We start from the raw sequence: 10079 nt of genomic DNA on the forward strand, positions 1-10079 counted from the left end.
CTATCCTTTGCTGTCTTGGAATCCTCATTGGAAATGAATTGTCCATAGATGCATGGCTTTAATTCTGAACTCTCAATTCTAGTCCAGAATTGGTGTATATGTCTATCTGAATAAAAACACCCACTGTTTTGATTACCCTAGCTTGGTAGAAAATTTTGAAATTGTAATGTGTGAGTCTTTGATTTTGTTCTTTTTTCAGGATTGTTTTGGATATTTGGGACATTTTAAAATTCATATGAATTCTGGGGATCCCTGGGTGTCTCAGCAGTTTGGCACCTGCCTTTGGCCCAGGGCGTGATCCTGGAGTCCCAGGATCGAGTCCCAAGTCGGGCTCCCGGAATGGAGCCTGCTTCTCCCTCTGCCTGTGTCTCTGACTCTCTCTCTCTCTCTCTCTCTCTCTCTCTCATAAATAAATAAATAAATAAATAAATAAATAAATAAATAAATAAATATTTTTGAAAAATTAAAAAAATTCATATGAATTCAAGGATTGGCTTTTCATTTCTGCAAAAAAAAACGAAGGCCATTGTAATTTTGGTGGAAATTGTATTAAGTCTGTACATTGATTAACATATTAACAATGTTAAGTCTTCCAATCCATGAATACAAGATTTTATTTATTTGAATATTACTTCATTTCGTTCAGCAATGTTTTGTAGTTTTCAGTGAGCAAGTCTATCGTTTATTTATTATAGTTAAATTTATTCCTTGGAATTTTTCCCCTTTTTTTAAGATTTTATTTATTTATTTGAGAGAGAGAAAGAGAGAGAGAGAGAGAGAATGAGTGGAGGAGGGGCAGAAAGAGAGGGAGACACAGGCTCCCTGATGAATAGAGAGCCCAACACAGGGCTCAATCTCAGGACCCTGAGATCATGACCCCTTTAAGCAGATATTTAATTGACTGAGCCACACAGGTACCTCACTATTTTATGTTACTGTAAATGGAATTGCCTTCTTAATCTCCTTTTCAGATTGTTCATTTTAAGTATAGAAACTCAAATGATTTTTGCATGTGAATCTAGTACCTTGCAAATCTGCTGACTTTTGTAAATTTATTGTTTGTTTGTTTTACCATTTAATTTGTTTTAATGTTTCTTCACAAATGGTGGAAAATACCAAAGTACAGACAAGGGATAATCATAATGTTGTAGCCAACATTATAAATATGGAATTATAAATTTAAAACATTTTCTAGTTTAAAAAATAAATCTGCTAGTCAATGCAGCTCTGCAGGGTCTCTGCATCTAGTAGGGCCGGTCTCTGCGCTCCTGACAGTCCTCGCCTTTATCCATTTTTCCAGGTCCTCCACGCCCGCCTCTTCTTCCTCTCATCTGTTCCATCAAAGGTCCAGGGAGCCCACCAGGACCGCCTTGTCTTCCTCCTCCAAAGTCACCTCAGTCCATACCCCAGCCACCGTGGAAGCCCCCTCTGTGTCTACCGTGGCCACCTCTGACATCCCACCGGGACCACTGTGGTCCATGAGGCCACCGCTTCCTCCCCGTATGCCACCAGGACCGCCTCTGCCAAGGTCACTGCCCGGGGGCAGGAAGGGTGGTGGAAGGAAGCCTTCAGGCTTCAGGGCCTAACACTGGTTGCATTCTGTTCTCCAGGTGAAGTTCTGGTTTCCACACCCTGGATTGGGGCACTGCCAATCTCCAGCTCGGTGCTGGACGTTTCCTCCTCTGGGTGGGTTTCCTGGGGAACCCCGGGGTCCTCTTGGGGGAAAGACACCTCTGACTCCTCCATGGCTTCCTATGTGACCCATGGGGCCCCCAGGACCTCCTGGGCCCCTTGGACTTCCACAGAGTGGCAGTGGCATCCCTCTGCCCTCACAGGGAGGCATACCACCCCACATGCTGGTCATCAGAGGCTTCTTCTGAGCAAGAGAAGCCTTAAGCTTACTTCCTTGAAAATCTTTCCCATCAAACTACTCCACAGCAGCCTTGGCAGTTGGTGGGTCTTCATAGGACACTGTAGCTTTACCTTTGGGCTTTCCTGTTTCCTTGTGCAAGTAGATACAGATCACGGGCTGTCCGGTTCTTTTGTTCATCTTAACAACTCCACACTGCTTAAAGAAGTCTGACAGATCATCAAGAGTGAGTCACATTGTCATTTAAGCCTTGCACATAAATTGCACTGTTGTCAGAGTCTTCATCTGGATCTACAGGTGGGCCTAGATCAAGGGCTGGTCCTTCATCCATGGGTCCACGAGGCTTATTGAAGCCACCTCGCTCTCCAGCGCTGCCCATTCCACCGGGCCCTCCTTCCCACCCACCTCTGCTCATGCCTCCATGATCAAAATCCCCCTCTTCCCTTGCCCAGGTTATCAGGGCTATTCATGCTCTGCTTCTCTCCTGGTCTGGAAAATCATCCAGTCTCCTGCCCATAAACACCCATGCTACTGGGGTGGTCCTGTCAGAATGAAATCTGCTGCCTGCTCTGTTGGCTATATTGACTTGGAGCCTGGTTGTAGGATCCAGTTTGGGGGGGATAGCTCATGGGCAGCTGCTGTCCATAGCTGCTTTGTTGACCATAGCTACTCTGTTGTCCATAGCTACTCGGCTGCCCATAGGTGTTCCACTGAGAGTAATTGCTCTGATCATACATAGTCGGCTATGTAGAGAAGTAGATCATAGGAGGATAATATGGTGGTGCTGTGACTGGCTGCATGGGGTAGCTCCCAGGTGCCTGGGGATAACTGTGTTTACTCTGTCCATATCCTAGGCTGGACGGGTTGTAATCCCCTGTGCTAGATTAAGGTTGACTAGTCTCAGTGGGTTTGCTACCATCCTGTGGTCTTGCAGGTGCAGTGGCTGCTGGCTGCTGCCCATAGGCTGAGTAAGCAGGCTGAGTGTCATATGCAGACTGAGTTGCATAGGAAGCCTGTGTAGTAGTGACTGTAGCAGTGGTGTCATCATAAGCACCAGTGCCATACCCCCGGACAGGCTGAATGTATGCCTGGGGTATAGTTGGAGTAGTATAACCAGCGGGAGGCTGTCCATAAGAAGCTGCATTGGTGGTCTGCCCATAGGTCGCAGTGGTCTGAGCCTGGGTATAGCTGACATCAGTGGGCTGTCCATAGGTTCCATAACTTTGCTGCCCATATGCCTGGGTGGTCTGTGCATATCCTTGAGTTGGTTGGGCAGTGTATGCACTGTAGCGCTGCTGGTCTGCAGCTTGGCTGTAGGTACTGAAATCCATGGATGTCACTTTCTCTCCTTCCAATGTCCTTTCAATGTCCTCTCAATGTCCCTCTCGCTTTCCCCTGTAAATTTATTTTGGATTTTCTATATCGAGCATCATGATATCTATGAATAGAAATAGTTTTGTCTTCATTTCCATTTCAAATGCCTTTATTCTTTTTCATGTCTAATCACTATGGTTAAAACTGCCAGTAAAATAATGAATATCATTGTGGAAGCAAGCATTCTTGTCTTGTTTTTAATCTTGGAATTAGTTCAGTTTTTTACCATAGAGTATGATTTTAGCTGTGGATTTTTCATAAATGAACTTAATGATGTTGGTAAGGTTCTCTTCTGTTACTAATTTAGTATTTTTATCAAAATAGGGTTTTGAATTTTTTCAATTACTTTGGTTCTATTGAAATGGTCATGTGTCTTTTTGTTGTTGTTTTTTTGTTTGACTAATGTATATCACTTTGATTGATTTTCTCATATTAAATCAGACTTCTATAGTGGTATAAATAGCTGCTATTTTTGATTTGATACTATTTTTTAATTACATCTGTAATTATTTAGTATAAAGATAACGCTGATTTCATTGAACGAGGTAGGGAGTGTTCTTTCCTCTCATATTTTTAAAAAGATTTTGAAAAGAATGGATGTTAACTCTTTAAGTTATCAGTAGAATTCACCAGTGAAGACATATGGATCTGAGTTTTAGTTTTTTGAAACTTTGTTGTTTTGATTTTTTTTTCTGATTCCATCACTTCACTTGTTATAGTTTCAAGATTTTTCTTTTGATTTAATTTTTGTAGTTTTTGTGTTTCTAAGAATATTCCCATTCCATAAGCTTATTTGATCTGTTAACATATGTTGTTCATAGTGTTCTCCCAGATTTTTTTTTTCTTGTAAAGTCAGTAGTAACGTCTCCACTTTTATTTCTGATTTTAATTATCATGTCTTCTCTCTTTGTCTGGTAGTAATCCTAAAGCCTTGTCAACTTTGTTGATCTTCTCAGAGTCAACTTTTTGTCTTATTTATTCTCTTTTTTGGCTTTTAAATTTCTATTTCATTAATGTCTGCTCTGATCTTTATTATTATCTTCCTTTTGTTACCTTTTAGTTTACTCTTCTTTTTCTAGTTCCTAAGATTTAGTCTCATTATTGATTTAATATTTCTTCCTAAGGGCAGCTCTTTACTGCTCTAAATTTCATTCTGGTACTGCTTTCACTGCATATTATAAGTTTTAATACGTTATGTTTTCATTTTCATTCCTCTCTAAGAATTGCTTAATTTCCCATGTATCTTATTTGACCTATTGGGTAAGAATGTATTATTTAAATTCTACAATTTTGTGAATTTTCCAGTTTTATTTCTTGTTTTGTGCCCCCCTAGGTTTATTACATTGTTGTGGAAAAGATACTTTGTATGATTTTACTGTTCTTAAATTTATTGACATTTATTTTGTTGCCTAACACCTGGTCTATCCTGGAGAATTTCCTGTCCACTAAAGTAGAATGTGCTACTGCTGTTTGGCAGAGTGTTCTGTTTATGTCTTGGTGTATATTGTTGTTTATATCCATTCTTATTTAACTCAATTTCAGTGTAGATATTGTACTCATTATTGAAAGTAGAGAAGTGTGGGGCAAATGCCACAAAATATTTTCTAGTGTTTTTAAGTTGCTTTTTCTTGATTTAACATTTGCTTATTGGCTATAAAGTTTTGGTTATTTTCCAGAGTTTTGACATTTACTTCTATCACTTTTGCTTGTTTTTGATGTTTCTGTGGAAGAATGGGCATTGGGAGCTACTTATTACATAATTTTTCTAATGTCACTTTCTAAATTGTTTTTAAATCATTCTTTTAAAATGATTATCATTTTAAAAATCATTTTAAAAGAATGATAATTTTAAAAGACTCACATATCCTCTGGAAAATGTGCTTTAAGATTTCAATGTGGCAGTAGGGCTTTCCACATATCTGCATCATTATTTTATAAATAACTGCATATAGGTATATTGATATATAGATATAATTTTTAAAGATATTTTACATCAAAAACAGGAGCCACTAAATTATAATCCACCAAATTCACCATGATGATTTTTAATGCTCACTGCATCTGTTTATTTTCATAACAGAGGCAGTTTGCTTTATGTGAGAACAGATGTATGTGTGATTATTTGCACTGAAACACCCAAACATTGGAGTAAAGCAGCAATTTACAATAGCTGCCTGGGACTTCTCTTAAGTAAACAATTAGTGAACAATGAAGAACTTATTTCCTCTTATATCTTTACAGTCCGAGAAACAGACAATTAAACTTGGTGGTGTGAAAACACGTGCAGATAAACTGACATCCACATAAACACACATCACAGTATTGTGAATTTTCTGAAACTGGAAAACATCTGCTCTCTTATTAGAAACTCTCCTATAGATTAAAATTTACCCAGAAGTTGGTTTTGTCTTGGCATCCCCTTGACTTTTTGATATTGGTTTCAATTATTTATTTAATAATCTATTAATTTTTGATAAAAGAAGCAGGGGAATTAGAAGGAAAAGGTCATGAGAAAAACATTCATTCATGATCTAGTAAATCTTTGTCAGATTAATCTCTATATAGTTACCATTACCTTGCTGACAATTGGGACAATTACTCAGGAACAATTCCTCTAATTGAGATGTTACTCTTTCAATACCTTTATCCATTTTTGGCAAATTAAAGATACATGCATTTATAATACCCTTCTTCAAGTTATATTCTGCCTTTGTTCCCATTGCTATGCATGTGCCTTTCTGAGCCTAACTCAGTTTCTTTTAAGTTTTTATTTTAATTCTAGTTAATTAACATACAATGTTCTATTGGTTTCAAGTGTACAAAATAGAGATTCAACAATTCCATACATGATTTGGTGCTCATCACAAGTGCACTCCTGAATCACCATCATCTATTTTACTCATTGCCCCATGCACTCCTCTGGTAACCCTCAGTTTGTTCTCTATAGTTAACAGTCTGTTTCTCTCTCTCTCTCCCTCTTTTTACTCATTTGTTTTTATTTTAAATTTTACATATGAGTGAAATCATATGGTACTTGTCATTCTCTGACTGACTTATCTGATAAAAGGTTAGTATCCAAAATATATAAAGAATTTATACAAATACCAATAAATAGTCCAATTAAAAATGGACAGAAGGGGATCCCTGGGTGGCTCAGCAGTTTGGCGCCTGCCTTTGGCCCAGGGCGCAATCCTGGAGTCTCGGGATCGAGTCCCACATCAGGCTCCCGGCATGGAGCCTGCTTCTCCCTCTGCCTGTGTGTGTCTCTCTCTTTATGTCTATCATAAATGAATAAATAAGAAATCTTTAAAAAAATGGACAGAAGACATGAACAGATTTTATCTCAAGAAGACATCCAGGTGGCCCATAAGTACATAAAAAGATGCTCAACATCACTCATCATTAGGGAAATGCAAATCAAAACCACACTGAGATTTCACGTCACACCTGTCAGAATGGCTACAATCAACAACTCAAGAAATAACAGGTGTTGAGGTTATGGAGAAAAAGGAATCCTCTTGCACTGCTAGTGGGAATGCAAACTGCTTCAGCCACTGTGACAAACAGTATGAGATTTCCTCAAAATAGTTAAAAATAGAATTACCCTATGATCCAGCAATCACACTTGCTGGGTATTTACCCAAAGGATTAAAAAAAAAAAACAACAACACTAATTCAAAGGGATACATGCACTGCTATGTTTATAACAACTTTATTTACAATAGCCAAATTGTGGCAGCAGCCCAGTGTCCCTTGATTGATGAATAGATAGGGAAAATGTGGTATGTGAATACAATGGAATATTATTCAACCAAAAAAAAGGGTGTTATCTTGCCATATGCAACAACATAGATGGAGGTAGAGAGTATAATGCTACGTGAAATAAGCTAGTCAGAGAAAGGCAAATACCCAATTTCATATATAGCCCAGAACTTCCTTAAAACTCGTGCTCATATATGCAACTGGCTATTCATTATCTCTATTTGATACTAAAGTAGGTATCTCAAAATGATTTTAAAATTTTTATTGGATTAAAACATAAATATTGAGAGTATATAAAATATCATTGTACAGTTCCGTGAATTTCTAAAAAGATAATACAGTGTTTACCAGCATCACAGAGGTCACTCTTTTGTCCTTTGCCTAAAAGTTCTAATCCCCAAGTTACCAATATCCGAATTTCTTAACACTATAAGGTAGTTTTGCGTGTTTTTATGCTTTTTTATAAATGGAATCACATAGAGTATACTTTTTTGCATCTATTTTGTCCTAACATTTGTTGGATGAATTCCTGATGTTGCAGATAACTACACTGCAATATAATATTGTTTCAGTATAAATATATCATAAATTGTAATTGACAATTATTTAGTTTGCTTCTAGTTTTTGGGTATTATAATGGTGCTGTTCTGAAACTTCTTGTACATGTTTTTTGGGGTAATTTGCATGTACCTCTATTTGGTATCTTTGAGTGGAATTCCTAGATATGTGCACATTTTACTTCAGTAGACACTGCTACACAGCTTTCCAGTATGACACCAATTTATACTCTCTTTAGCAATTTTTGAGAGTAATCTTGAATGTAATTTATCCAAAACCACACTCCTTTTTGCCTCCCACAAACCGGTTTCTTTTAAAGTCATCTGCCAAGTAAGTGGCAAATTTAATTTTCTGTTTGATCATTTATACCAAAACACAATCTTGACATCATCCTTCATGCTTATATTTCTCTGTGCTGTATTTCCAAACCATCAGCAAATTCTGAAGCTCCTTTTGACAAAAATATTAAAAATATATATTCATACAATTGGTAAAATATATGTGTATTAATTTTATATAAAATATATATCAATTATACATATAAACTATGTACCCATTTATATTATATTAGCACAACCACTTGGTCTAAGCTGCCATTACTTCTTGCCTAGTTTTTAATTTGCCTACATATTTCCATTCCATCTTTAATAATACTCCATTGAGCAGCCAGGGTATTATAAAGCATAAGCCACACTTTGTCCTCATTGTTGCCTCATCTCACTCAAAGTAAAAGACACATAACCTACAATGGTCTATAAGCCTGTCACTACCTTGCCCCTTATTTTGCTCTATCTGCCATGTTCCTACTGGTCAACCATACCCAGCCACATTGCCCTCTTTGCTCAAGTATCCTCAGTCCTAGTTTTTATTTCTAATTCTTGATGCATGCTCTTATTCCCACCAGGTGTTCTTCCTTTGGTAGCCAAGCTCTTTCCACATGTCACCTCCTTAAAAAGTAAATATTTGTCCTGCACTCCCTGGGCACTCCCCTTTCCTATACTTTCATTGGTCTGTGTAACAGTTATTGAATCTGTAGCTATTTATTTATAAACCTATCAGCACTAGAAAATATGTATGGCAAGTGTATAGCTTTGTTTTATTCAATCTGTTTCCCAATTGCACTCAACAATGCCTGGTATAGAGCAGGTACTGAAATGAAGTGTATTTGTGAATAAATGTATTTGTCAACAGCTCCTCCATTACTAAATAAGTTTCAAAAGATGGTGATAACCCAAAGGTATCTTTGGGAATTGAAAAACATTTAAAAGATTGTTCAGTCCAAATTTTTCTGTTCAAATGGAAAATCACAAGAGATACTCAAAGATATTAAGCAATATAGATGCATTAATCAATGTAGAATAACTAGATTTTCTTCAGGACTAAAATATATGTATTTTTAGAAAGTGAATTATTGGTATGAATCCATTATAAATAAAACAGTATAAATATCTGATTATTTATTAAACTATATTATATTATTCAGTATTTCCAAATATTCATTGGTTATTTAATATTGTCATTAGACATATGAATGATAAACTCTAAACTGTGATAAAATTATGGATTCTAAGACTTTCTATTTGCATAGATCAATGCCCAAATGTAGGTGATCAGAGATTTTCTGAAATAATATGTATGCCTCAATTATGTAATTTAAAAAAAATTCTCAATGTGACCCACAGGAGCACACTTAAGTTTTAAAATATTCAGTTCAATTTTGGCATCAATAAGAAAAATCATTGGAGATTAAATATTATTTCTGCAGGGTTGTCATTAATAAATATACATGTTAGGTGTTCATTCAATACAAGTTGGAAAAACTGGTTTAAGAAAATCAAGAAGACCTTTCCCTCAACTTCCTCCTTCACTGATTTTCTAATCCAAGATATTGCATTTCTTAGCAATGAATTTCTGTCCCACTCCTTAACAAATACACATATGAGGGACACCTGGCTGGCTCAGCAGTTTAGCGCCTGCCTTCGGCCCAGGTAGTGATCCTGGAGTCCTGGGATCAAGTCCCGCATCGGCCTCCCCACAGGGAGCCTGCATCTCCCTTTGCCTATGTCTCTGCCTTTCTCTCAGTCTGTTTCTCATGAATAAATAAATAAAATCTTTTAAAAACCAATAAAAAAACAAATACAACATATGAAATCATAGGAAGTATATATTAGTCTCAGAATCCAGTCCCTGGCACAGGGCTCCCACAACCCTTGTAAATTCCTAAGTGATAAGAACACTAGGTGCATCTTTTGTTCTATTGAGGTGACTCTAGGTGAGCTTCTATATGGCTCCAGGATAGGGGCTGGTAACTAGAATGACAAAAGCATGATTGGAAGCTTAAAATTTGGGGAGTACCTGAGTGGTGCAGTATGTTGAGCATCTGACTCTTGGTTTCGGCTCAGGTCCTGATCTCAGGGTCTTAAGATAGCCTCACATTGGGCTTGCAAGACTGCTTAAAACTCTATCTCCCTTTGCACCCTCACTCTGATATAAATAAATAAATCTTTAAAAAATT

The 10079-nt window shown here is 37.1% G+C and overlaps 1 pseudogene; it reads right to left on the reverse strand.

The window, feature by feature from the left end:
- Nucleotides 1-1244: 1244 nt before the first annotated feature.
- Nucleotides 1245-5895, reverse strand: LOC129504003 (RNA-binding protein EWS-like; annotated as a pseudogene).
- Nucleotides 5896-10079: the final 4184 nt, after the last annotated feature.

This window comes from Nyctereutes procyonoides, unplaced genomic scaffold, assembly GCF_905146905.1.
Source record: "Nyctereutes procyonoides isolate TBG_1078 unplaced genomic scaffold, NYPRO_anot_genome, whole genome shotgun sequence".
In the NCBI taxonomy this organism is placed as follows: domain Eukaryota; kingdom Metazoa; phylum Chordata; class Mammalia; order Carnivora; family Canidae; genus Nyctereutes; species Nyctereutes procyonoides.